The 10,958-nt window shown below is 33.4% G+C and overlaps 1 protein-coding gene across 1 annotated transcript in view; it reads left to right on the top strand.

Annotated features, from left to right (window-relative positions):
• Positions 1-1,821: 1,821 nt before the first annotated feature.
• LOC128984939 (lysyl oxidase homolog 2) overlaps positions 1,822-10,958 on the top strand; it is a 103,243-nt gene continuing 94,106 nt past the window's right edge. The window contains exon 1 of the mRNA XM_054404311.1: positions 1,822-1,877. The gene's annotated coding sequence lies outside the window, so the exon portion shown is untranslated. The remainder of the gene's footprint in view (positions 1,878-10,958) is intronic.

Genomic DNA, 10,958 nt, shown 5'->3' with positions numbered 1-10,958 from the left:
TAAAGTGAAACATATTATTTCTTTACAGCAAGACACAGTTTAACAATAAAGATATAAAACCAAATTACCCTGTTTGATTGTAAATATGTAAATCAAATCCCAATCCTTTGTCAAGAATATATCATGTCAACAATTACAGGTAAATATAAAATATCTTATTATCCATTAAGTTATGGTAAGATTTTTGCAGACATTTTCCAAATCCGAATAGTAAAAACAAAGTAATGGCAAATGTCGGCAAAATTCCAAGTAATAAGGTAGAATTTCCATCACTAAGCTTAGTCTTTTAAAAACCATAAAATAATAATTAATTGTTTCTTACTTATCAAAAACCAATAAACCAATAAAAAGTCATTTATCGTTTTAAGAAGTATTAGTGATTGTGATAAAATATTTTCTTTCTTAGTAAAATTATAGATACCTAAAACATACTCCCTTAGGTAAAATGCATTGTTCTATAAAATTGCACATCATCCAACGTATTTGGCAGTGGTTAGAGGATTGATTGTTGTAGGTCGAGCCGCCACGGCACTACGAACTACGAGCTGCGCACACTGGTGCATACTCTCGCTGGAAAGCCTACACAATGCCATTTTTTGTAGTCATAGAGCAGTGGTCACCTGAGCTACGTGCAGTTGTTATGGAGTTGTTTTTAAAATGTATTGAATTCATTCTTAGCAACTCAGCGGCATCCGCAGTTTCATGCATTCTTTCAATTAAGGCGACATGGAGAAGTTCCGTTGCGTATCACAATAATGCGGTGGGTTATTAACTTTAGAACAACGGCTTCTCCGTTGAAAAAGAAGCTGAAAGGCCGTCCAAAGTCAGATCAGGCGCCAGAGAACTAACATTCGATAGAGTACATGCTGCTATGGAACAGTCCTCGCATGCCCACCCGAAAACAAACGGCTTGCCGAACATGCCTGACTGCTCAGTTACTCGAATTTTGAGGTTAATTTTCATCCCTACAGATTAATTAGAATAATAGTCTGTTTATTGTGTTATCCATACAGATAATCACGATGGAACATCTCCATGTCGACATAATAAAAAAAAATACGGAACTGCCACTGAGTTGCAATGACTGATTTACTACTTATTAAAAACGACTAGATAACAACCGCACGTAGCTCATACAACCACTGCTCTATGATTACAAGAAATAATGGCATCATATAGGCTAACCAACGAGCCTACTCCCACCACCCTCAGACGGCCTGTCGCTGAACAGTGCGCTGAAGAAAATAGATCGGTTTTTTTGCCGCACCCTGTATTATGTTTTTTCTTGGATTTTTATTTTTCTGCTATAAAGTCATTTTTGCAAGATTGAAAGGTATTGCATTATTAGTTATGCCTCGGAGACAAGCTGTGAACACTATTAAAATAAACAATTTACACACTTTTGTCCTCTCCGTTATCTTTCATGCTGTACATTTTACCAGTTTAGTAGTATTTTGCCATTGAAGGGGTACAACATATGATGAAGGATTTATCTAACCTAGCGTAATGGGTTTTGTAAGGGAGGCAACATATGATCAAGAATTCATCAAACCCACGTAATGTTTAATTTTGAAGGGGTGATCATAATGAGGAAGAATTAATTAATCCAACCCACATAATGTTTGGTACTGAAGAGGTGAAACTTATGTGATAACGGATTAGTCATCTGACCCACGAATTGTTGGCTCAAAAGAGGCTTGGCTCGTAGTACAAAGATTGATCCAGTAGGCCTAGACCGAGTGGAGGGTTTCATCTGACCCCGGTGAGGGCCGTGGAGTGTGGAGATGGAGGTGGAGGTTGTTGGTGTGTTAGTGTTAGAGTGTTGGAGGGGAGAGACGCTCAGTCGCGCTAGACTGTCGACACACGCTCAGCTGCTGGTAGGTTGTCATCTCACTATATAAACATGATGTTAAGGACAATTACAATAATAACTTTATAATGACGTAATATATGGTTTTACCAAATTTCACATAAATCCCAACTATTGTTTTGTTGTGAGCAAAGGATATTAGCTGTAGTGTAAAATGAATACTCTTGGTGTTAGATATTAAAAAAGTCGAGTAGTAAAATAATGTTCATAAGCTTTCTTTTGAAGATTCGTGAGCTTCGATTTGTATCAGCAATGGTTATAGAATCCTACTTACTTCCTATAATCAATGAGAAAATCTACGAGTAAATAAACTAACCTCATAGTTCTATAGAATATTTGTTTATTCAACCAGCTGTTAGTTATAACAAATTATATTTCACTAAACAAACTAAATATTTTAAAGACTGTTAAAAAAAAAAAAAATTAGAACATCTAGTATTTTACTATGTATATTTAAATAAACTCCATCCTCTTGCCGAATAAATGAACGTATCAATGATTACAACATTACACATAGTATAAATAAGTCAATTCTACGTATGTCATTTCATTTTCACCCAAATGATGAATTTGTGTCGAAAACGCTGAATGTTCACAGCTGTTACGTTAAGCAAATGGTATTATACCAAAAGCTAGAGTAGAATGTTAGCGTCAGCTGCTAGACTTTTTAAAATTTAAAACTTCATTTCAAAAAAACTGAAAGCCTAAAAAAACTATCTTTCATTCAACACAAAAATCATGAATATCCGTCAAGTGGTTGATTCAGAATCGTGAAATAAAAAACCCTGTCACGTTTTAATATATACGAGCTGTTGGCCCGTCCTACGTACGGGAATCGAGTAGTCAATTAAAACTGAATATGATTCAGTACAGCTAGTTTACAATTTGGTGGCTGATTCAAACACACTGGTTTTGAGTACAGTAGCTACATACTACCTTCCATTACATAGGCCTACTATCACTTACCGTACCTTATTTTACCTTACTGAAACCTCTAAAAGAATTCTGGTCTCCCGTTCTCGTCTATCCCCTGCCTTTTCTAACGAAGATACCAGTTTGAAGATGTCTTTCGTTACTTGGTCTTCCAAGTGGTCGTCTGCCTAGTAGTACTCCTTCACTCCTTGGAATACACTCTAAGTTTATTACGTATCTTCTCTCCGCCACGCAAAGCCTGTCCAGCCCACTTTTTGGTCTACTTTTGGAATGCGCCCCTTTTTCAAGTTTCATACAGTAATACTGGGATGGTTATGGTATGGTATGAATCGATTTTGGTTTCTACTGACAGCCTGCATCTTATCGTACAGTTTTCTAGAGACCTACTACACCAGTTGACATAAAAAATGTCGGCATGCCGTCATACACATATTAGAACAGCGAGAAAAGGATGTATCAACATGTAATCCACTTATATCTTAAACGAGCGAAACATTTCATGGCATAAACTTACTCTTTCACAGATTGCATTTATGACAAAACTGTATTATACGTTTGAGATGTTAAGCTCAAAATTAAAAATCTCCTGATAACGCAGATCTTTTGTGGTAGGAAAAAACTACATTTTAAGGTGAAATAGTACGTACGCAATCTCTAACGATCAATCTTTCGTAAACAAACAACTTGTAACGTAAACATTTCAATGACACTTAGAAACCAGCTGTTAGTTAAACCACCACTGCAACGAAATTAAATTGCTAGCGTCGGCTGCTAGACTTTTTAAAAATTAAAACTTAATTTCTAAAAAACTGAAACCCTAAACTAAAATTATGGCTTCGACATTCCCTAGTTCTCAAAATTATCTTTCTTTCAACAAATAAATCATGAAAATCCGTCAAGTGGTTGAATCAGAATCGTGAAATAAAAAAACCCTGTCACGTTTTAATATATAAGATGATGAAAGTTTATATTTATATTATAAACTATAGTTATAGTTACATACGTGTGAACGTTATAGTTTACATTGTAAATAGCATATTAGAATTTTACAAGATACATTTACTTGAAAAGTTATTTTGAACATAAGGGTTTACTATTTTATCATGATATGAACATTATTTTTTATAGGCAACATCAATTTACAGTTTGTTTTCAAATAACTTAGGTAACTTTTATAATTATGTACATTGCACATTTTTAAACTTTATCCTGGAAACTAGTAAGACTTATGTGTTTGATTTTTTATTACGATTGCAATATCTGATAGAGACTAAAAACATAGTACAGCTTTATGAGATTATCTGAAGCAAACTAGCAAAATCAACCTGCATAGCAAAGAAACTTAGCAATATCGTAGACCTAGTTTGTCTAAAGTCAATCTATTATATTATTAAAGTGATACAATCAAATTTTGTGTAAACGGTTAAGGCCATTTACCAAATAGAAATATAGGCATATGGCATATCAAAATGAAGCTTAGAGTGTGTAGATTTGCCGAAAAGTATTGATATTGACGAACTCCCTAAGGGCTCTGCCCCACAGGCTAATATCCAAAGGGCTGCGCCTTGCATGTTTTGAACGTTATTCGATTAATTTAGTGAACAACAGCTGGCCAATACAATTGACAATATAGTTTGTTTACATTTTTGTTTACCTATTTTATTATTTACTTTTATGTTCTTAAAAGAGGTGCGGTGAATGGACGGTGAAGCTATTTGTAGCTGTTTGATACAAGTGAGTGATTAAAGGTGTTCGAAACACGATGAATATGAGATTAACAAACTATGTATGTTGTTCGTTCCAAGAGGCTGTCACTAATCTTTAACAGGTCGCAATTTCATCGATAGGTATTAAAGTATTAAAGACGTCGTGAAAGAGAGCGGCGTGTTCAGGCACAATCGTACCCACCTCGGCCACCTTAGGACGTAAGGTATGAAGGTTCCACTGCTTTTAACATCCTTTCAGATGACAATTTCTCGAACTTGGGCCCTTAAAATTAAATATAAAGTCGTTAATATATTAACGGTGGCTTATGTACACCCGTGAGTTTGCGGGTAGAACCTCTTGTAAAATTAAATACATGATTGACATGATCTTAAATAGGTTTAATTTGTAAATTGGGCCGGTTGTATAGGCTACTAACAAAAGCGTCAAAATCATAAATCTGTTAAGAAAAGATGCCTCCGATCTCGCATATTGGAAAATAATAAATTTCTGTCTGTAAGGATTATGTCGGTGAGCTGTTTATTTAATTGCGGCACTAGACGAGACAAAAAGCCAAAATTCACAAGGTTTTTACTTTTTCAAACGGATGGTAGTACAGTAATGTCGTCAATGATAACCCTCAAACCGCAACGTTGCTGACCGGAACAAAAGATAACTGATATCGTTATATGTCAGAAGTTATACATAACCCAAATACCCACAAAGGTTTTAGCGATCAGATTTTTTTTAGTTAATCAGATTTTTTACAAAACAGCCAAAACTGTTGACAATGACCTTAGGGCCTAACAAGGTGAATATTTTAATTGAGTCAGTAATTAGATACCTACATATTTTCAGCTGATTATAAACAAACCTAAAAATCTATCTATCTATCTATATATTAATAGGCAAGCATGTTTCTTTAAAACCTTTTTTCTCAGCTCATGTGCATCGTAGGGAAAATCTACGCATACGGTTAGAAAGCTATTTTCCTGTAGGTGTGCAGAATCCCTTTATAAATTTAAATAGGCTCAAAGATAAGCGCAAAAAATGAGTTTAAAAATTTGAAAAAATTTACATGGATCTTATGCGTTGCCATGCTGGTGACGAAATAACAACGAAATATAAACAGAAAATCAAAACAAATGGAAGAAACTCCAATCACATGTTTTATTTACAGTGTGGGGGGCTGCACTTTACTTGACGTCCTACACTCATTTGAATGAAAATATCGATCGATATATCGATTAATCGATTGCTTCATTCGATATATCGTTTGGTTAGTTAGGTAAGGTTAACCTAACCTAACTAACCAAACGATATAGGTATAGAATGAAACAATCGAATGAAAATATCGAATCGAAAAAAACAATCGAATGAGTGTAGGACGTCAAGTAAAATGCAGCCGTGGGGTGAAACATTAACATAAGTGAGCACATTAAGTACATATTTTTGGTCGAGTTTCGACCACTGGACATTACTCGTTTATTTAAATGTACACAACCATAACTACCAAATGCTTATTTCACAATTTCAGACAGCTGATCTAAATAAATTAAATATATTTTACACAACTATGTGGTAGGATTATTTAATCTTAAAAACTGTATGATGGATTATTTATTCTAAATATATTTCAATGATTACGAAACAGATTTTTCTTTCCGTTGCAAAGCACGGGTACAGCAGCTAGTCTATATATTAATAGGCAAGCATGTTTCTTTAAAACCTTTTTTCTCAGCTCGTGTACATTGCAGAAAAAATCTACGCGTACAGTTAGAAAGATATTTTTCTGTAGGTGTGCAGAATCTCTTTAAAAATTAAAATAGGCTCAGAAATAAGCACAAAAAATGAATTTGAAATTTGAATAAAATTAACATAGGCTTTTTGGGTTTCCCGGCTGGTGACAAAATAACAACGAATATAAACAGAAAATCAAAACAAATAGAAGAAATGCCAATCACATGTTTTATTTACAGTGTGGGGTGAAAAATAGAGAAGCCTGTACAGTGCAATTGGGTTTTTTAGCTAGAAGCGGTTAAGATGTGGTGGAATATCTTTGAAGATAAACCTTTGTAGTGCGATCATGTGTTCATACGTGTCAAATTTTAAGGTTAAATCAAAACGTACAAACTGGCATAGTATATTCTTTTAATTTAAAATAGACACACACTCATATATATATATATATATATATATATACAGGGTGAGTTTTTTAAAGTGATCCAATAGCTAACTTTTTAATTACAGGACTTAGCACCTCACTTTAAATTTGAAACTTGCTCAGTTTTAAGTTTCACTCAAGAATACGATTTCAGATTTTTTCATTGTGGCCGCCATTTTCCAATATGGCTGCCAACTTTAAAATTTCTTATGGAACACCCTGTATTTTATTTTGTTTTTAGATTTTACTCTAAAAAATAAAACATTTTTGTTCTTGACATTTTTTTCAATATCTCTAATAGTTAAGGAGCTACGAGGACAAATTTTTAAGTATTAACAGTAACAACACTTAAAACTAACTTTGTTTTAAAACATGCTTTAGAATTCATGCAACTTTGTATGAAAACTTTAAGTCCTCGTAGCTCCTTAACCGTTAGAGATATTGAAAAAATCTCAAGAACAAAAATGTTTTATTTTTTAGAGTAAAATCTATAAACAAAATAATATACAGGGTGTTCCATAAGAAATTTTAAAGTTGGCAGCCATATTGGAAAATGGCGGCCACAATGAAAAAATCTGAAATCGTATTCTTGAGTGAAACTTAAAATTGAGCAAGTTTCAAATTTAAAGTGTGGTGCTAAGTCGTGTAATTAAAAAGTTAGCTATTGGATCACTTTAAAAAACTCACCCTGTATATGAGCAGCAGAGGTTAAGAGGTACAGGTTCTGCTCCCATGATTCTAAAGTTTTATGATTGTGAGAATAGTTTGGTAATAATATTTATAAAAGTATACATATTTCCATGGAAACAGAAGGATCATTACAATGTATAGGTTTTTTTGAATAATTTTGGTATGGTAGCATTTTGTTTACAAATTTGAACTGATAATCAAATGTTTGGACCAGGATTAATAGGTTTTACAAACTAAAATACAGGGTGGTAAAAAAGTCCCAGGACAGTTAAATATTTTAAAAAATTATGCAGATAGAGCTACAATAATTGGTTCAAAGTTACTGGGCATAAAACTCTATTTTAACACATCCAATAACTCTTCAGGGGGACGGCCCACAAGGAGTCGGAAGAAAATCTTAAACGGAAGCATAGGTCAATATGCACATAAAATTAAAGGTCTTTTTTAGTAAAATACAATGCCGCAAACCGCACTTCAAAAGGTTGATCCTGCGCAAAATGACAGTTGTTCAAAGATTAATTTAATTTACATTGCTATTATACGCTTACTCCTCAGGGGGCACAGCCCTAGAAATCGGAAGAAAATTGTTAACGTAATCATAGGTCGATATGCACATCGAATTAAAGGTCTTCACTAGTAGATTACGATGCCGTAAATTCAAGCTCAAAAGAATGTCTGAGTAAAAAATGACAGTTGTTCAAAGATTCAAAATGACGGATTCAAGAAATCTTTGAACATATGCCATTTTGCGCAGGATCAACCTTTTGAAGTGTGGTTTGCGGCATTGTATTCTACTAAAAAAGACCTTTAATTTGATGTGCATATTGACCTATGCTTCCATTTAAGATTTTCTTCCGACTCCTTGTGGGCCGTCCCCCTGAAGAGTTATTGGATCACTGAATATGTGTTAAAATAGAGTTTTATGCCCTGTAACTTTGTACCAAGTATTGTAGCTCTATCTACATTATTTTTAAAAATATTTAACTTTCCTGGGACTTTTTTACCACCTTGTATACTGTATATGTACTGGTACAGTTTTAAAAATGTAACTGACTCAATGTATAAACTTGTATTTGTATTTTAATTAAATTTACAAACTAAATATCAACTATAGCCTACCTACTTTTATTCTGCCCAGAGGTTGCTACTACTTATATTTTCTTCTATCATTTACTTCACTTAAGCTTTTTTTACATTTACAGAAATCTCCTTAGTAGTTGTGTTTATACAACACTGCTTTAATTTGACTATGGAGAATATCACAAAACTAAGCTGCACGCAATTCACTTTTGTTTTTAAAATCAATTAAATATCTGTAACGTAACTACGTTTCTTTACTCAATGTTTAAAATAATGATGTAAATTAATGGAAATACATACACGTTGAACTATGGTACGAGTTAAAATACCCCCGCCGCAGCAAACCTGCCGACTAAGCGAATTTCCATTTGTCTGAATTGATTTTCAGTTAAATATATTTTAATAACATTAGGTTTAACGAGTACCTAGGTTTGCTGCTACAAGGAAACTAATAAAGTGTGTTTTTGAGTAAAATATTGATAGCTTAGTACAAAATAAATAAATTTGCAAAGTTTGATCAAAATATATCCATAAACAAGCAAACTACAACATTTGGTAATATTCTCCATAAGAATAACATGGGAATTTTAAATTTAAAATTTTTTAATTTTCTCCGTTACTAATAATCGAACAAAAATACTTTTATAAACTAAATTATTTGTTTTTTTAAGCTCTTTAAAAAGGTCTAAAGAGAAATCGGGAAATTTTGTGTTTTGAGGGTCAAAAGTGAGAAAAACCTATTTTTACCCCATAAAACGCCCCGTTCCCATGGTCCGATCGTGCTGGTTCGCGAACTCATTCAAGTTTATCCCGCTTTACACCTTTAAACCAAATTTCATCAAAATCGGACAAAAATTACTCAAGTTATCGCGTTCACGGACGTATATATATATATATATATATGTCTATATATATATATATATATATCTATATATATATACATATATAAAAATTTGAACGAATGGTGTTTTTGGCCTCTGGGGACATCAAAATGAAAAAGTAAATCGGTCCCGGGTCTAGGTCTTACCGTGCCACCTACGGTAATAGCTACTTCCCTATAGGGAAATTCGGTAATAAGAACTGTTATGTATAGGGTGTCCCACGAAGGGGTTTAAACGTTTGATTTTATATTACGCACCCATTCATGCACCGAACTTTTTGAAACTTTACACAGTTTACAAAGTAAGTTCTAAAAATAGTTTGGAAAAATTTCAACTCCCTGACCTTAGTAGAAACAAAATGGCGGCATATTTAAAAACGTTACTTTAAAAATATTAAAAAAGGTATTTTTGGTTTTATAAAATATTTTTATTGTTACCTACTTTCCAGGGCAATATTACTTTTAAATAAAAAAAACTAGAATACAGCCTAATTGAAAACTAAAAATAAATCAAAGAACTAATAAATAATAATAATAAATAAATAACTGATAATAAATCATGAAAGTAGTTTTTATAGAAAGCACATTGGTAAATTTGTCAATATGCCACCATTTTGTTTCTACTAAAGTCAGGGAGTTGAAATTTTTCCAGAATATTTTTAGAACCTACTTTGTAAACTGTGTAAAGTTTCAAAAAGTTCGGTGCATGAATGGGCACGTAACACAAAATCAAACGTTTAAACCCCTTCGTAGAACACCCGGTATAATATTGTTGATTTATATTTAAATTAATGAAATTTGTGCCCTGATTAACAATAATAGTGGTTGGCTTTCTAACACAAGGTAATACAAGTTTTCCATTAGTTTATTTTTGCTTATTATTGTGATATATACACACTGATCCGCAGGTAAAGATTGAACTTTGAAAAAAGCCCAGTAGCTACGGTAAAACATATCAATTATATGTGAAATCAATATAAACAGTTTTTTCTTTACTACAGTGAGCTTTATGTCGTGCGATTTGTTTCCTTATTCACTTTATATGTACGTTTTTCAACGAAATAAATGTTTAAGTAAGCTTATTATGTGAAGGTTGAATCGTACGGGTTACATTATTTCCATAAATACATCAGCGCCTCATACAATTCGTATTAGGTAGCCTTATAAGTTAGCCTAGCCTTAAACAATAGTTATTTGTGTAACTAGTGGTGAAAGTGGCACTTTGCTGCACTTTGTCGGGTGACTGTAGGAAATAGTTATTTGTGTAACTAGTGGTGAAAGTGGCACTTTGCTGCACACGAGAGCAATGTTTACGCACGAGCCGCAGGCGAGTGCGGAATGATCTCGAGTGCAGCAAAGGCCTTTTTCACTCATGTTACACATTATATTTTTCCTACAGTCACTCACTATAAAGCATATAAATAATTAGTCTTTCAAACACTATACAACACGTTTTTAGGTTCAGCTGGCAACACAAATGGTGCCCTAGAGAAAGTAGTACCCGCGGTCGGCGGTCCGTATCACTCCGCTATTTTTCCTCGGCAAGAAATGTGCTCCGCGTTTTGAGAATATAGTTCCGTATGTTTTTGTAATTTGAAGTGGTTTCCGCGCCTAAAAAAAATGCTTTAAAGGTATTT

The sequence above is a fragment of the Macrosteles quadrilineatus genome, unplaced genomic scaffold, assembly GCF_028750875.1.
Source record: "Macrosteles quadrilineatus isolate MER2022 unplaced genomic scaffold, UCM_ALF_1.0 Scaffold_1__1_contigs__length_201487025, whole genome shotgun sequence".
In the NCBI taxonomy this organism is placed as follows: Eukaryota; Metazoa; Arthropoda; class Insecta; order Hemiptera; family Cicadellidae; genus Macrosteles; species Macrosteles quadrilineatus.
The sequence above is the reverse complement of the archived record's forward strand: the minus strand, read 5'-3'. Positions and strand labels throughout refer to the sequence as shown.